The sequence below is a fragment of the Thamnophis elegans genome, chromosome 7 (genome assembly GCF_009769535.1).
Source record: "Thamnophis elegans isolate rThaEle1 chromosome 7, rThaEle1.pri, whole genome shotgun sequence".
Classification (NCBI taxonomy): Eukaryota; Metazoa; Chordata; class Lepidosauria; order Squamata; family Colubridae; genus Thamnophis; species Thamnophis elegans.
In genome coordinates this window covers 14,188,717-14,205,576 of record NC_045547.1, presented here as the reverse complement: position 1 = coordinate 14,205,576, position 16,860 = coordinate 14,188,717, and the positions used below count along the sequence as shown (strand labels likewise).

At 40.0% G+C, this 16,860-nt stretch overlaps 1 protein-coding gene across 1 annotated transcript in view; it reads left to right on the top strand.

Moving 5' to 3' along the window:
- The first annotated feature begins 1,575 nt into the window (after window positions 1-1,575).
- BPGM (bisphosphoglycerate mutase) overlaps window positions 1,576-16,860 on the top strand; it is a 29,232-nt gene continuing 13,947 nt past the window's right edge. The window contains exon 1 of the mRNA XM_032220907.1: window positions 1,576-1,675. The gene's annotated coding sequence lies outside the window, so the exon portion shown is untranslated. The remainder of the gene's footprint in view (window positions 1,676-16,860) is intronic.

The window sequence follows — 16,860 nt, the reverse complement described above, 5'->3', positions numbered from 1 at the left end:
GATTTCAGCGGATAATTAGAACTGCAGAAAAATCAATTGCTACCAACCTGCCTTCCATTGAGGATCTGTATACTGCATGACTCAAAAAGAGGGCTGTGAAAATAACTATATTTCATTTCATTTTCATTTATTAAATTTATAGGCCGCCCAATCCCGGAGGACTCCGGGCGGCTTACAATGAAAGAAGAAAAAAAGAAAACAAAATAAGTGGGGGAAAAAAGACCTTTCACACCCTGGACATAATTTATCTCAACTTCTATCCTCAAAACGAAGCTATAGGGCACTGCACACCAGAACAACTAGACATAAGGACATTTTCCCCCTGAATGCAATCACTCTGCTAAACCACTAATTCCCACAACACTATCAAATAATTTACTAAGACTGTATTACTATCATTCTTCTCTTCCTTACTAGTATCTATCTCTTCCAACTTATTATTATAACCATGTTGCTTGTATCTTTTAATTTATATTGTTTTTGTTTCCTAATACAATTTGATAGCTTATTAGTAACCTTGACTATCACTAAGTCAGGGGTGGGTTCCTGCCAGTTCTAACCTCTTCTATAGAAGAGGTTCTACAAATCTACGGTACTGTTTAGAACCGGTTCCAGCTCCCTCTCCCTACCTGTCCACACATCATCCAGATGAAGAGCGAGAGTAGGGATTCTGGGAGTTGAAGTCCATAAGTCTTAAAGCTGTCAAGTTTGAACATCCCTGGGTTTTTTTTCTAAAGGGTTAGGGGTGTAATGGTCTTATAACTTGGCAGCTTTAAGACTTGCGTGCTTCAAATGCCAGAGTTCCTCAGCCAACATTTTGGTTGTTAAGCAAGAGCGTTGTTAAGTGAGTTTCACCACATTTTACAAGTTGGCCACGCCCACCCAGTCACATGACTGCCAAGCCACTCCAACTCAGTCACAAGGCTGGCAAGCCATTCCCACAAAGCAGGCCACACCTACAGAACAGATTCTAAAAAAAAGTTTGAAACCCACCACTGCACTTTGTTGTATCTTTTTATTCTTGATGAATGTATTTTATTATCCTTATGTACACTGAGATCATATGCACCAAAGACAAATTCCTTGTGTGTCCAATCACACTTGGCCAATAAAGAATTCTCTTCTCTTCTCTTCTCTTTATTTCAATGTGGTCTCCCATCCAAGGACCAATTGCACCTTATCTTGCTTGGTGGGAGTCTACTAAGTGTTTTTAACCCTACTTCCAGCTCCTCAAATTTTGAAACGTTGGAGAAAACATTCATCAAATAAGCCTTTGGGAATCCCTTTAACCACCAAGCTTAAAATCCCTTGTCCTGGAGTGATCCATTTGCTGGCTTCACCGCATGGCGCTGCTGCAGCTGAGGTCCTCCTCCACCAATCAGCACCGACCTTCCAACAGAGCGTGCCGGAGAGCGTTTGATTTGGTAGGTCATCAGTTCCCGCCCCTTTATCCGTGCAAGGCGCTTCTCCATAAGAGGGTAGGGACGCGGTGTCCCATGAGTGGCAGCTCGGCGCTTCAATCAGAAGGCGAATCCGGGAGGCGTTACTAACTCTTCCCCTTCTTTAGCACTCTGCTTGAAGCTGCTAGGAACTATCAGCCGCAGCCTTTGCAGTTGGAAGGGGCTGCATTTCTGGTGCTTGCTGGATTTTGCAGACCGAGCTGTGCGGTGTAAAGGTGAATGCTTATTTTTTTCCTTCCTTAAAAAATATTTCTTTTTCCACGCGTGTTTTAATTAAGCCGCAGTAGGGAGAGATAGAATAGCGTCGATCGCTTCTCTTTGAAGTGCATCTTTATTTTCAGTCCAGTGGTTTCTGCTGTTCCTTTTGCTATTTTTGAGGGGGAGGGGGGGAAATCCCCGGAATTAGATCTCCGAGAATTGCATGCAAAATAGTAGGATAGGAATCCCTTTACCCAGTAGGTGTCCCTGGAGTTAGCGAAGAGGAAGCTGAACCTGGCTGCCCTGGGGGGAATTTGGTGTGGATGTCATTCTAATTTTGGTTCTGCTATTTTAAAAAGTCACAAACGAAGGGGTTTCCCCCCCCCCCCAATCCCACGCTGTGCCTTGGAATGGGGAGAAGCCTTTAAAAAAAGCAAATCAGAGCGGTAAGATCTTACTATGCCCATGGTTGAGAATTCTTGGACGTGGGTTCTACCATATTAGAGATACCTGTGTTATTTCTGTAACCTTCAAGCTACCAACTATGTATTTATTTTATTTGATTTGTCAATTGTTTACAAGATAATAGGTATCAAAATAAACATGAGTATGAATGAAATAGGTATGAATAAATGGGGAGAGTAGGATAGGAACGGTATTTATTTATACCTTATATATAAGTTTTAAAAGCAGGAGCAAGGGAGATATCTACATCTATCTATCTATCTATCTATCTATCTATCTATCTATCTATCTATCTATATCTATCTATCATCTATCTATATCATCTATATCTCTATCTGTCTATGTCTGTCTCTATCTATCTCTCTATCTATATCTATCTATCTATCTATCTCTATCTATCTATCATATCTATCTATCTATCTATCTATCTATCTATCTATCTATATCTATCTATCTATCTATCTATCTATCTATCTATCTATCTATCTATCTATCTATCTATCTACCTATCTTCCTTCCTTCCTTCCTTCCTTCCTTCCTTCCTTCCTTCCTTCCTTCCTTCCTTCCTTCCTTCCTCCTGCTTTTAAATCAGTCATTTTTTGCCTTCATCCCAAGCTGGGTATTAATTTTGTTTTATATATTGTTGAGCACTACGTAGGCTCATGGCAAATTCCCTTTTTTTTTTTTTTTTCTGGTGGCCCCCATCTAGTGACCATCCCCATCCCATCCTGTTTAGCTTTCGAATTGGCCAGGTGTTTGCACCTGTTCAGTGTGAAATGAATAATTGTATTAGTGTTTGCTAGTCTTGATTGTGCTGATCAAATGTAACATACCATATAACATACCAATTAAAAGTATTTTCTGTAGCGTGTGAATATGTCTTATATTTGTTTGCTTCTCAGATGCAGGAGTTTTCTGTTAAAAGAAAGGAACGCATACTGGTTAGAATATATCAAAAGTCCAGATTTATATGCCACCTTTTCCCAATTTCCTCTCCACTGATGCATTCTCTAATTCTGGAGGATGCTAAAAATACAATATATTTGGAGAATGCCAGGTTGGGAATGCTTTTGAACCCATGATATTATATATTTAATTCTGATTTAATATTGTGCAAAGTCAGTCCATGTAATTTATGGTTTAGTGGCCTGTATAAATCATGACTTACTTGCTTAGCCCATGAGTAAGTATACTAGCAATTACAGTAGCATAATGAAACAACAGTTAGGACTGGACATGGAACCACTGAGTGGTTCAAAATTGGGAAAGGAGTTCGGCAAGGCTGTATACTATCGCCCTGCCTATTTAACTTACATGCAGAGCGCATCATGAGAAAGGCAGGGCTAGATGAATCACAACTTGGAATTAAGATTGCTGGGAGAAATATCAACAACTTCAGATACCACTCTAATGGCAGAAAGTGAAGAGGAACTAAAGAGCCTCTTGATGCGGGTGAAGAAGGAGAGGACAAAAGTTGGCTTGAAACTCAACATTATGAAAATTAAGATCGTGGCATCCAGCCCTCCCAATTCCTGGCAAATAGATGGGGAAGAAATGGAGGTAGTGACAAATTTTATTTTCCCGGGCTCCAAGATCACCACAGATGGGTATTGCAGCCAAGAAATTAAAAGACGCTTGCTCCTGGGGAGGAAAGTGATGGCAAATCTAGACAGAATATTAAATAGCAGAGAGCTCATCCTGCCAACTGAAGTGCGTATAGTCAAGGCTATGGTTTCCCCAATTGCAATGTATGGCTGTAAAAGTTGGACCCTAAGAAAGGCTGAGTGCCAAAGAATGGAGGCTTTTGAACTATGGTGCTGGAGAAGACTCCTGGGAGTCCCTTGGACTGCAAGGCAATCCAACCGGTCAGTCCTAGAGGAGATCAACCCTGACTGCTCTTTAGATGTCCAGATCCTGAAGATAAAACTCAAATACTTTGGCCACCTAATGAGAAGGAAGGACTTACTGGAGAAGAGCCTCCTGCTGGGAATGATTGAGGCCAAAAGAAGAAGGGGACGACAGAGAAGGAGGTGGCTGGATGGAAACATGGAAGCAGTAGGCGTGATCTTAAATGGACTCCAGAGGATAGTAGAAGACAGGAAGGCCTAGAGGAACATTGTTGTCCATGGGGTGGTGATAGGTCGGACACGACTTTGCAACTAACAACAGAAATGAATAAATATTATTACTGAATTCCATGGGATGTTCTACAAATAGATATATTTATTCAAAATTCAAAGCACAGGATGAATGCATATCTGCAAAGAAGAATGTTGAGGTAGTATTGGTTTTTAAATCCATCTTGTGGATTTTGTGCAATACAGGTGTAGTCAACTTAAGACCATTTGTTTAGTGAATCTTCAAAGTTACTGTGGCACTGAAAAATGTGACTTACAACCAGCACTCCCACTTACGACCATTATAGCATTATAGCCCATGGTCAGATAGTCAAAATTTGGGCACTTGGCAATCAGCATATATTTACATTAGTTGCAGTGTCCTTGAGTCACGTGATCACTCTTTATAACTATCCCAACAGGCTTCCAACAAACAAAGTCTATTGAGAGGAAGCCGGATTCGCTTAATGAGGACATGATTCACTTAACAGTCACAGTGATTTGCTTAAAAACCATGAGAAAAAGAGTTATAAAATCAGGCGCAGCACACTTCACCTTAAGCTTATTAGTAGAAATTCTATCCCCAATAGTGGTTGTAAGTCAAGGACAAGTTGTATAAAGTACAAATACTCTGTATTTTTCGGTAATCCAGATTTGACAAGCTTTAAATGGTGTCCGGCTTTAAGTGTCTGGTTAGGGCGAAGATGAAAATATACACCTCAAAAGTAAGATAAGTCAGGAATGTCTCTTAGTCTCACCCCAAATATGCATGTAGTTGGGAAAAACCTAACCATGTTCTCCACAGGAAAGTTACAATTGCTTTGTTAGCAATGTCAGAATGGGTAAAAACCTTTGGCTGTCCTTCCTGTATCTTGCAGAAATAAATGTTTAGGTAGGAATAGCAGCTATTCTTGCCTTCATCACAAAGGGAACATAGAATCATAAGAGTGGAAGGGACCTTGAAGTTTGTCTACTCAAAGCTCCTACTCAAAGCAGACTTTATACCAGTGATGGCAAACCTTTGAAAACACCAAATGTATGCGCGCATGCGCAAACTGAAAAGTGTACAACCGCATGCATGTGAGGACATGCGCATGCGCTGATGTGCATGCATGTGCAGCAGAGACCCAAAGACCAGCTGGCTGGAGGGAGGTGAGGCATCCCAACGCTGGCAGCGCGGCAAGAGGTCATATCTTTTTCTTTTGTGAGCTTCTGTTTCGTCGTTTGCAGGGAAACAGAAGCTCACGAAAGAGACGCCACAGAGATCAGACCTGGGGTGATGGCACGCATGCCAGCAGAGAGGGCTCTGCATGCCACAGGTTCTCATTACGGCTTTATGCCACCTGGTCAAATGGTTGGAAACAGTGATGGGATTCAAATAATTTAACAACCGGTTCTCTGCCTTAATGATTTCTTCCAACAACCAGTTTACCAAACTGCTCCGAAAGTTAACAACTGGTTCTCCCGGAGTGGTGCGAACTGGCTGAATCCCACCACTGGTTGGAAATGACTTTTTAAAAAACCCAATTAAAAGTGTGAGTTTCGAAAAAAGGTGGCATTCAACAGGTTCTGACCAGTTCTGGAGAACCGGCAGCGGAAATTTTGAGTAGTTCGGAGAATACCGCCTCTGACTGGCCCCACCCCCATCTATTCCCTGCCTCTTGAGTCCCAGCTGATCAGGAGGAAATGGAGATTTTGCAGTAACCTTTCCCTTGAGTGGGGAGGGAATGGGGATTTTACAGTATCCTTCCCCTGCCATGCCCACCAAGCCACACCCCACCAATCCATGCCATGCCCACCAAGCAGTGCCCACAGAACCGGTAGTAAAATGTTTTGAATCCCACCACTGGTTTGGAAGCTATAATGCAATGCAGGCTTCAAATTTCCTTAGTGTCCCTAATTATTGGCAACTCTGACTGTGGCAAATGGGAATTGTAGTTTAAAACATTTTGAAAAAAACCCTGGTTGGCATAGCATCTTAGAGTTCAGGAATTAGGATGGAGAGAGAGAGAGTGGCAAATCCTATTTAAGCCATGGAGTTTGACTTTGCACTAGGCGCCATTTTACTACCCTGGGTGTTTCCTTAATTGTGATTTATGTCAAGCAATCATGGTTGGCAAACTCAAAATGGCTGATTAAGTCAAATCATATGATATATAACTTTGTTTTTCACAATTGTATCTTGTAGAGATTGGAGTTTTTAATCCCGTTCAAAGCAAGAACTTTTGTGAAATAAAGCAAGTCTGTCAATAGCATCGTACTGAAAATAACTTTAAGAGGAAAAAGGTTGTGTATATTTGATCAAAGGAAAGTCAGCTAAGGTGATATTTCAGTATAAAATATCTTTCCAGTGGGTATCATTGATACCATGACAACAATTCTAGGCCTTTATTGATAGGAGATATGAGTCACTGTCACCAGATCTCTCTGGCTTACACTAAGTCTCCTCTATATCAGCTTTTTGAGGCAAAGTTATTCCAATATTTATACTTTTCCAGTGCATAATCTGTAGAACCATCATTGGAAGAATACCAAAAGTATTTATTACAGCTAAAACTAAAGTGATATTTATTTTATTAGATATTTCAGACAGAAAAAAAGCTCCCACTCTTTAAATTCACAAGGCAATCACATATTCACAAATGCTTTGGGCTTATATACACACAAACATACATACAGTCAGAACACACAGTATTTTTTGACTGAGGTTTTTATAATCTTGAACTATTTTTTGCCTGATTATGCTATGAGCATATGTTTGCAAAAACCTATTTTTCCCATGATCGTGTTGTAGCTATGGTCCTCACAATCGTGAGATAGTTTGACTACATGAAAGATTTGTAGATAGGGGCTAAATTTACATCCTCATACTTTTCAAAACATCACTTGGGCTTTAAATGCAAAGCACTACATAGCTGTAATAATTACTGAGCAATTGTGCTAATCCATTGGTCTCACATTTCCTTTCATCCATTTTTCACTTGCTTTAGATCCCCCTCTGTATTCACTTAGGATTTCCTTTAAATTTCGGATCTGTTTTAATAATGAATTTTACTCTTCATCCCTCAACTACAGGTAGTCCCCGACTTACAACAATTCATTTAGTGACCATTTGAAGTTACAACGGCACTGAAAAAAGTGACTTGGGCTTATTTTTCACACTTATGACTGTTGCGATATGATCCCCATGGTCACGTGAACAAAACTTGGATGTTTGACAACTGACTCATGTTTATGACAGTTGTAGTGTCCTGGGGGTCATGTGATCATCTTTGCAACCTTCTGACAAGGAAAGACAACGGGAAACCAGATTTACTTAACAACAGTATTACTAAGTTAACAACTGCAGTGATTCACCTAACTATGGCAAAAAAAGTTTGTAAAACGGGGCAAAAGACACTTAATAAATGTCTCAGCAACAGAAATTTTGGGCTCAATTGTCGTAAATTGAGGACTACCTGTATGTAATTTTTCTAGTCGTTTTCAGCAACTTTTGCTTCTCGTTTTTTTTAAATATTCCAGCATTATTGAAACATCTTGGTCCAGACATTATCGTACACTTGTGGTAGCTAGTGACAATCGCGGGTTTAAGTCTAGTGATTAACAGTTCTGCTTCATATGATACCGGTACTTATTGCAAAGGTTAATGTGTCTGCTTTAAAACAAGCCACCCATGATTGAGAGTAGAAAAACCATTCTGCCTTTTTTCTGTGTGATTGTTGTGGTCTTTTGAGAAGATATTGAAGGAGTCCAGGCTGGGTTGCCTTAGCCGAGGTGGCGCAGTGGTTAGAGTGCAGTACTGCAGCCCACTTCATCTGACTGTTATCTGCAGTTTGGCGGTTCAAATCTCACCGGCTCAGGGTTGACTCAGCCTTCCATCCTTCCGAGGTGGGTAAAATGAGGACCCAGACTGTGGGGGCAATTTGCTGACTCTGTAAACCGCTTAGAGAGGGCTGAAAGCCCTATGAAGCGGTATATAAGTCTAACTGCTATTGCTATTGCTAGATCAGTGATGGCAAACCCATTTAGACACTGTGCCCAAACTAAAAGGTATGTGCGAACAGATGCGCATCAGAGATCCGAAGACCAGCTGGCCGGCGGGAAGCGGGGCATCCCAACACCAGCAGCGTGGCAAGAGGTTAGATATTTTTCTTTCGTGAGCTTCTGTTTCATCGTTTGCAGGGAAACAAGCTCACGAAAGAAAATGCCACGGAGATCTCACCTGGGGAGCGACGGTGTGCGTACCAACAAAGAGGGCTTTGCATGCCCTGATCGCCATTACAGCCTTCGATAATCAGTTCCCAACAGAAATCCATTTGTAACTAGGTAGGCCTTTGGCACTGGTGAAGATCTCTACTTTGTGGTGTGATTTTTGGCTCTAACAAGGGATTGTGTTTCAAAGCACACATTTTGAGGCTGATTGACAGGAACACTCCTGACGTAATTTATGTAATCTTCCAAGTGCCCAGAGTTTTGCTTACCAGATTGCCATGGCTCTGTTTCATTCTGAAAATGGTGTTAGGTCTCCCTAACCCCAATGGATTATTTTGGAACCTTTATGTTTAAAGGCTTCCTTACTGTGCAATTTTAATTTTATTTTTCCCTTTATTGCGTTGTAATGTGCCTTAAAATACCTTGCATTGTTTCAATACGATTATATTTCTACAGTATAATTAAGGTTATTAAGGTTCTATTAGTTGGATAAAAAGGAAAAGAGAGTTTGTCAGTGTTAATTACAGCGTAGGATGTTACTGAAGCATAAAATGTATTTGACTTTTTCATGCAAGATAGACTATATTAAGAAAAAAAATATCTATAGCTTACATTATAGTAATTGTACAATAGATATTTAACTCCCAAGCTGTTACTCGGCGTTGAAGTTTGTTATTCATTTACTGTATGTATGTATGTATGTATGTATGTATGTATGTATGTATGTATCTATCTATCTATCTATCTATCTATCTATCTATCTATCTATCTATCTATCTATCTATCTATCATCTATCATCTATCATCTATCATCTATCTATCTATCTATCTATCTATCTATCTATCTATCTATCTATCTATCTATCTATCTATCTATCTATCTCTTTCTTTCTCCCCTCCCCCCCCAAAAAAAACTCCTCCCACTTATGGCTATAACCTTGTTGCTTATATCTTTACATTTTATATTGTTTTATTTAGATTTCTACTATGATTTGATTGCTTATTTAAAATCCTATGACTATCACTAAGTGTTGTATCTTATAATTCTTGATGAATGTATGTTTTATGTACACTGAGAGCATATGCACCAAACACAAATTCCTTGTGTGTCCAATCACACTTGGTCAATAAATAATTCTATTCTATATAACACAGACACACACAGATACACACACATGATGATCAGAACAAATTTATTGAGAGTTAAATACTAAAAAATAATTAAACCACAGTTTTAAAGGTGATCTCCAGTTTTCCTGAAAAGACTTCACACACTTCCCGGAGCTGAATCTCCTTATCTGACTGATAGTTGCAGTTCTGGAGGTGTGTTAAAATCTTGTACTACCGGAAGAAATATTTGTATTTCAGGGTTCACTTGGTGTTCTCTGAGCGTGGCAATTTGTTTGCAGTCGTTTCATTACCCAATTAGGTAACATCATCAGTTAAAACAGTGTGTCAACTATTTCCTACTTGCTTTAATGTCTGACATGCAAAATTTGCCTCTCCTGTTTTAGGAAGTGAAATGTAGGTAATCCTGAACTTACAACCTTGTAGCTTAGCAACTGCTTGCAGTTACAATGGATTCCCCAAAAGGTACTTACAGTCTGGTTCCAAAGTTCCCATGGCCTTGCACTCTCTCATTTCTGTGGCCATGGGACAACATTTTTGGATGTGCAACATCCGGTCTGCATTTATGATTGTTTGCAACGACCTGCAGTCATGTGGCTGTGATTGATGACATTTTTGCAAAAAATCCCCAACCTTCCAGTTTTTGGCAAAAATGTCCCATAGTGAACAGCAGGTTTGCTGTTAACAGCTAGTATAAAATGGTCAGAAAATTGGGTCTGCCATGTGGGTGACCCGATTTACACGTGGCACGACAAAACCGCGGTCCACTAAAGCACGCCCGATTAAAGCACGTACCTGACGTCATCAGCAGCGTGACAAATACCACCACGGAGAAAAATGGGTGCTTTAAAAAGCGCTTTTAAAGCAAGCCGATTCACGAAAAGGTAAGGGTTAGGTTTAGGGTTAGGGTTAGTGGCACGACAAAACTGCGGTCCACTAAAGCGCGCCCGATTAAAGCGCGTACCTGACGTTATCAGCAGCGTGACAAACACCACCGCGGAGAAAAAGGGTGCTTTAAAAAGCGCTTTTAAAGCAAGCCAATTCACGAAAAGGTAAGGGTTAGGGTTAGGGTTAGGGTTAGGTTAAGGGTTAGGTTTAGGTTTAGGGTTACGTTAAGCGTTAGGGTTAGGTTAAGGGTTAGCGTTAGGTTTAGCGTTAGGTTAAGGGTTAGGTTTAGGGTTAGGTTTAGGGTTATGTTTAGGGTTAGGTTTGGGGGGGTTAGGGTAAGGTTTTCGCGTTAATTTTAACTTTACCGCTCACAGCGTGATGTTTTCGTCGCGCTGTGATGATGTCAGGTACGCGCTTTCGTCGAGCGCGCTTTAGTCTACCGCGGTTTTGTGGTGGAACTGATTTACAACCGGCACATGACTTGTGACTATAACAGGGAGGTACCCTTATGTTCATAAGTCAAGGACTAGTTGTCTTTGGAACTTGCTGCTCTCTTAGTATGTTTCTGCAAAAACATAGAGAGAGGGGGTGCATTGATGAGTGACTTGTTTAGCCACATATCCTGATTTCTTATCCTGTCCATTGGAGTCACCTTGAGTTGGCAAGAGGCACTGGCCTTGAAAATGAAGAGAGAGCCAGCTTGGTCTAGTGATAAGGAACCAGGCTAGAAAGCAAGAGATTGTGAGTTCAAATCCCGCCTTAGCCATGAAAGCCAGCTGAGTTGACCTTGGGCCAGCCACTCACTCTCAGCCCAATTCACTCCATAGGCCTGTGATGGCGAACCTATGGCACTCATGCCGCAGGTGGCACACGGAACCATATTTGCTGGCACACCAACTGTCAGCTCTGGCGTGCATGCGCATGCCGGCCAGCTGATTTTTTGTCCTTCCGGAGGGCCAGGCAAAGTTGTTTTACGCCCTCCCCAGGCTTCAGGAAAGTCTCCGGAGGCTGGGGAGGGTGAAAAATGGCCCCAATGGGCGAACTGGAAGTTTGTTTCGCCCTCCCCAGTCTCGGGAGGCTTCCCTGAAGCCTGGGCAGGGCGTAAAACGGCCCCAACGGGCCAACCGGAAGTTCAGAAATGATCTGTTCCCGGCTTCCAGAGAGCCTCTGGGGGGCGGGGGGATGCCTGGGGAGGAGTTGTATGCGCAGGTGGGCAGGGAGGATTTAATTGGTGCGGGCACGGGCGCGATAGTGCGCGCGTGTGCAATTTTGGCACGCCGTAAGAAAAAGGTTCACCATCACTGTCATAGGCTGTTGTGGGGAAAATAGAAAGAGGAAGGTGTTTGCCGCCTTGACTTATTTGTAACAATAATTAGGGCAGGAGATGATAAATAAATAAATAAATAAAAAGTCAGCCAGCCGAGTTTCGATCATGTGAACTGTGGAGATGCTGTAAGAGTCTTAAGTACAAAGACCGGTTGCAAGTATTTTTTTCCAATGCTGTTGTAACTTTGAATGTTTGCTAAATGAATGGTTGTAAGTTGTCCAGTGTTACTTTAAGTGGTATTTAGAATTCCAGTACCTCAAGGTAGCAGGAGTAACAAGAAATAGCATCCAATAATCAAATTACTTAAAATGTCAAGAAGGTTGAGACAGAAAGTCCAAAATAGTGCAAGACAACTATTTTTTGAAGCCTTGTGAGAAAGGTGTGAGCCTTATTTGAATTATTTAAATCGGGATCCACAGCGTTTTCTTGTGGAAGAGTTGAGTGAGTTTGATCAGAGTGCCCTCAATGTACTCTTCTTAACTGATGGGGCATCAAGATAAAATTACAGGGTGTGGTTAATAAACGGGAATTAAAAGATCAAGTGGTTTGGTTTTCATCAATACGTGGGAAGAAATTGGAAAGTAGTACATGGGATAGGAATTACTGAGTTTAATTTGCCATATTGTACCATGTGTCATCTTTAAAAATATTTTTCATTTGTTTATTAAACTTCTATGCTGCCCATTTTGCCAAATAGGCTTTTATTAGATATTTTAAGAAAAAAAGTAATCCAAAGAAAAGGATTGAAAATAGAGTATAATGTGGATAAACAGGGACTTTGCAACTATCTGCAAAATTAAAGTGAGTGAGTGACTTTATCTTATTTTATAAAAAGAGCAAACTGCTGTTGTGTTTTCCCCAAAATAAGACAGGGTCTTATTTTCTTTTGACCGCCAAAATAAGCACTTGGCCTTATTTTTGGGAAGGTCTTATTATTTTTAAGGCGTAGGAGGCGGCAAGTGTGGTCACCTCATGGCTGCTGCTGTGTCGCAATATTTGGGGGGAGGGCTTATTTTAGCGTGTGTGCTCAAAATTGGGCTTATTATCCGGGGAGGTCTTATTTTTAGGAAAACAGGGTACTACTGTAAGCTCTAAACCTAATGAATTCTGGAATATCCTAGTTAATTGTAAGTGATCTGTATTTGGAACCCCCTGCTAGTTGATTTCAGTTGGGTCCTCCATCTAGTATGAGTGGCCAACAAACCCCAAAATGAATGCTGAGGGGTCCTGAACTGATTTGGCTCTTAGTCTCAAGGATAATTCTTAATTGATCCATCCTAGCTTCTTTGGGCACATCCAATCTTGAAAATCTATTAGAAGGACATTCTAAGCCAGAAGTGTCCAACCTTGGCAATTTTGTGGACTTCAACTCCCAGAATTCATGGCTGGCTGGGAAATTCTGGGAGTTGAAGTCAGGGATGAAATCAACTTGCCTCCGCTACTGGTTCGCAAATGTGAGCCTCTGTGCATGTGCAGGACCTTCTGCGCATGTGCAGAATGTCAGAAACGGGATGTGATGCCATCCTGGTGGGTGGGCGAATCCTGCTACTGAGTGGGTCACATCTGATTGTCGGAAATACCAGTTCACCTAAACCAGTAGTATTTTTTTACTACTGGTTCGAGCGAACTGGTCCGAGCCGGTAGCATTTCACTCCTGGTTGAAGTCCACAGGTCTTGACTTTGCCAAGGTTGGACAACTGTCTTCTGAGCTTTCAGGTTTTTTTTTTTGATGAACTTTGTTAGCAGGAATGGTTCAGGAGAAGCAACTGAGCTCCCTTGTTCCTGTAAATGTGATTTCTCCAGAGTTTTGGTTGCTTTTGCCCGCCAGTGCAGCCATTCAAGAAACTTTATTGGAATCATCAGCTGCCCCAAAGCAAATAACTAGGTCTGGAGGTACTTGTTCTTATCTCTGCTACTTCCACTCCTCCTTCACCATGCTATTGCCACATAGTGAGAGCGATGAGTATCGATTAGTGAATTGCAAGCATGATGTTTGTACATGTGTGGAAGGACAAGTCCAGTGCACACCAACAGTGCAATGTTAAGATATTAACAAACAAAATATCCATAAAAAACCAATCAACCCATTAAGATACCTAAAACTGACAGAAGAGGTAGAGTATGGTTTGAGCATAATTAAACTTCACTGAAAAGAGAAACTTCTTCCCTAAACCAGAGGGCTCAGGATTTCTGGGAATTGAAGTCCATAAGTCATAAAAAGACCATAGTTCCCCACTAGTGGTCTTCAAACTTGGCAAATTTAAGACTTGTAGACTTCAACTCCCAGAATTCCTCAGCTTAGGCTGAGTCTTAAAGTTGCCAAGTTTGGAGACCCCTGCTCTAAACAGAAGAGGGAAAAATAAGCTGAAGGAAAAAAGCAAACACTGAACGTTTCCTGAGAAGAATCTTCAAAGTCTTGGTGCTCTTGTGGAGAAGATCCTATTCAATTAACCCTTTTCCTTTGTTTCATTGTAAAGGAGAACCATAGTTTACAAAAATAAGACCGCCTCAGTTCCTTATCCTTTTCCTTGCCTTTCCCTATGAAGCTGCAAAAAAGAAATTGAATTTTTTTCTCCAGATTTCTATGGATCACCATTAAAATTATAGTTTGAGCCCAGGCAGACTGTAGTTCTTAACTATGGTTTTCTGAAATGAGTCCAATTCAAGCCACTATTATTGAGATGATTTGTCCATTAAGATTGATAAAGATTTTGTTTATATTTTGTTTTGAATATGAATAAGGGTACATCTATGGAATTTGTATGGGATGCAAGCAAAGCGTATATGAGAGGAGTTTTGATGAATATAAATAAAACACATAGAAATAAGCAAGGGCTAAAACGAACAGAACTGGAAGAGGAAATTAAGAGAAAAGAGCTGGAGTTAACAAGGAAACCAGACGATACAAAGGTTAAGGAAGCTATTAACATATTAAAATCTCAATTTGACATGTTGATCTCTGACCAGGTAGCTACTAATTTATTATATGCAAAACACAATACTTTTTGTAATGCAAACAAACCTGGCAGATGGTTAGCTTATCAGATTAGGAAAAAAAGGAAAACTCGAAATATATCTAAACTGATTTACAGAGGGAAGGAGGTGTTCCAACAGGAAGAGATTCAAAAGGCTTTCTGGGAATTTTTTACAGAACTGTATAAAGGGGATAAAATTAATGGTTTAGACATAGACAAATATTTAGACAAGGAGAAAATACCTTCAGTTAGAGAAGAACACAGGCAAAAATTGAATCAACCAATAACCTCGGGGGAAATCCTGCAGGTAATTAAGCAATTAAAGCCAGGGAAAGCACCAGGTACAGATGGCTTGACAGCGGTTTACTACAAAAACTTACAGTTAGAAATGGTAGAACCTCTTAGAGAATTATTTAATATGATTCAAACGGAAGGTAAAGTCCCTCCATCTTGGAAGACAGCGTTTATATCTTTGATACCCAAAGAAGATCAAGATACTACTCAACCCAAAAATTATAGACCCATTTCATTACTGAATGTAGATTATAAAATTTTTACTAAAATATTAGCAAATAGGTTAATGTTGGTCATTCAACAATTGATACATACGGACCAAACAGGTTTTATACAAGGGAGACAGATGAAAAGTAATGTCAGATTAATTATTAATGCATTAGAATATTTGGGAAAGAACAACCAGATCCCTGCTGCGTTTATATTTTTGGATGCTGAGAAGGCCTTTGATCGAGTTAACTGGCAATTTCTGCTGAAGATATTGCAAAAAATGCAGATAGGAGATAATTTTTTACAGTCAATTAAAGCAATATACCAACAGCAAACAGCACAAATCATAGTCAATGGAAGTTTAACAGACTCTTTTCAAATTGGAAAAGGTACAAGACAGGGTTGTCCTTTGTCCCCATTATTGTTTATTATAACTTTGGAAGTATTGTTGAATAAAATACGGGGCTTGGATGGTTTAAAAGGGATCAAGATTAGGCAGCAAGAATATAGAGTCCGCGCTTTTGCGGATGATTTGGTCATAATATTGGAACAACCGCAGGAATCCAGTATGGTTTTAATGAATACGATTAATCAATATGGTCAAGTGTCTGGCTTTAAAATAAACTTAGGAAAAACCAAAATATTAGCTATAAATATGAATATTAAACAAAAGGAAGAATTAGGAGTGATGCTAGGATGTGAGGTAGTTAAAAAAGTCAAATATCTTGGAGTTAACATTTTAACTTCAAATGGGAAATTATATAAGCATAATTATGAACCACTTTGGCATAGCATACAGACAGAGATGAAAAAATGGGAGAAATTGCACTTATCTTTGCTGGGCAGGATAGCGGCAGTGAAAATGAACATTTTACCAAAATTTTTATTTCTTTTCCAAATGTTACCTATACTTAAAAAAGATGCGAACCTTTTAGAATGGCAGAAGGGTATCAACAAATTTGTGTGGGCAGGAAAGAAGCCGAGGGTAAAGATGAAAATAATGCAAGATGTACGTGAGAGAGGAGGATTGAAACTACCTAATTTAAAACTATATTATGATGCAGTGGCATTATCTGTAATTAGTGATTGGATTCATTTAACCAATGATAGAATATTGAACATTGAGGGACACGATCTGGTATTTGGTTGGCATGCTTACCTGTTATTCAACAAAAAATTGGATAAGAACTTTAAAAGTCATATTTTGAGAAATGCTTTATTGCGGGTTTGGAAGAAATACCAATATAAATTAAATGACAAGATACCCATGTGGGCAATTCCTAGACATGCAATTGAAAATATGAATACAGCACAAAAACAGGATAGATTTACTTACAGACAGCTTCTTACCTCGGAAAGGGGGGTATTACAATTAAAATCTTTAGAGGTATTAAAAGAGGAGAAGGTAGTTCAAACATGGTTCCAGTATGGGCAATTACAGGCTAGGTGGAAAATAGATCAAAAAATTGGCTTTATTCAAGTTGAGGATAATCTGTTTAAACAAATAAGAGATCAAAGCTTAATGCATATAAAGAGGATATATAATGTATTAATACAGATGGATTCGGAAACAGAATTAGTTAAAG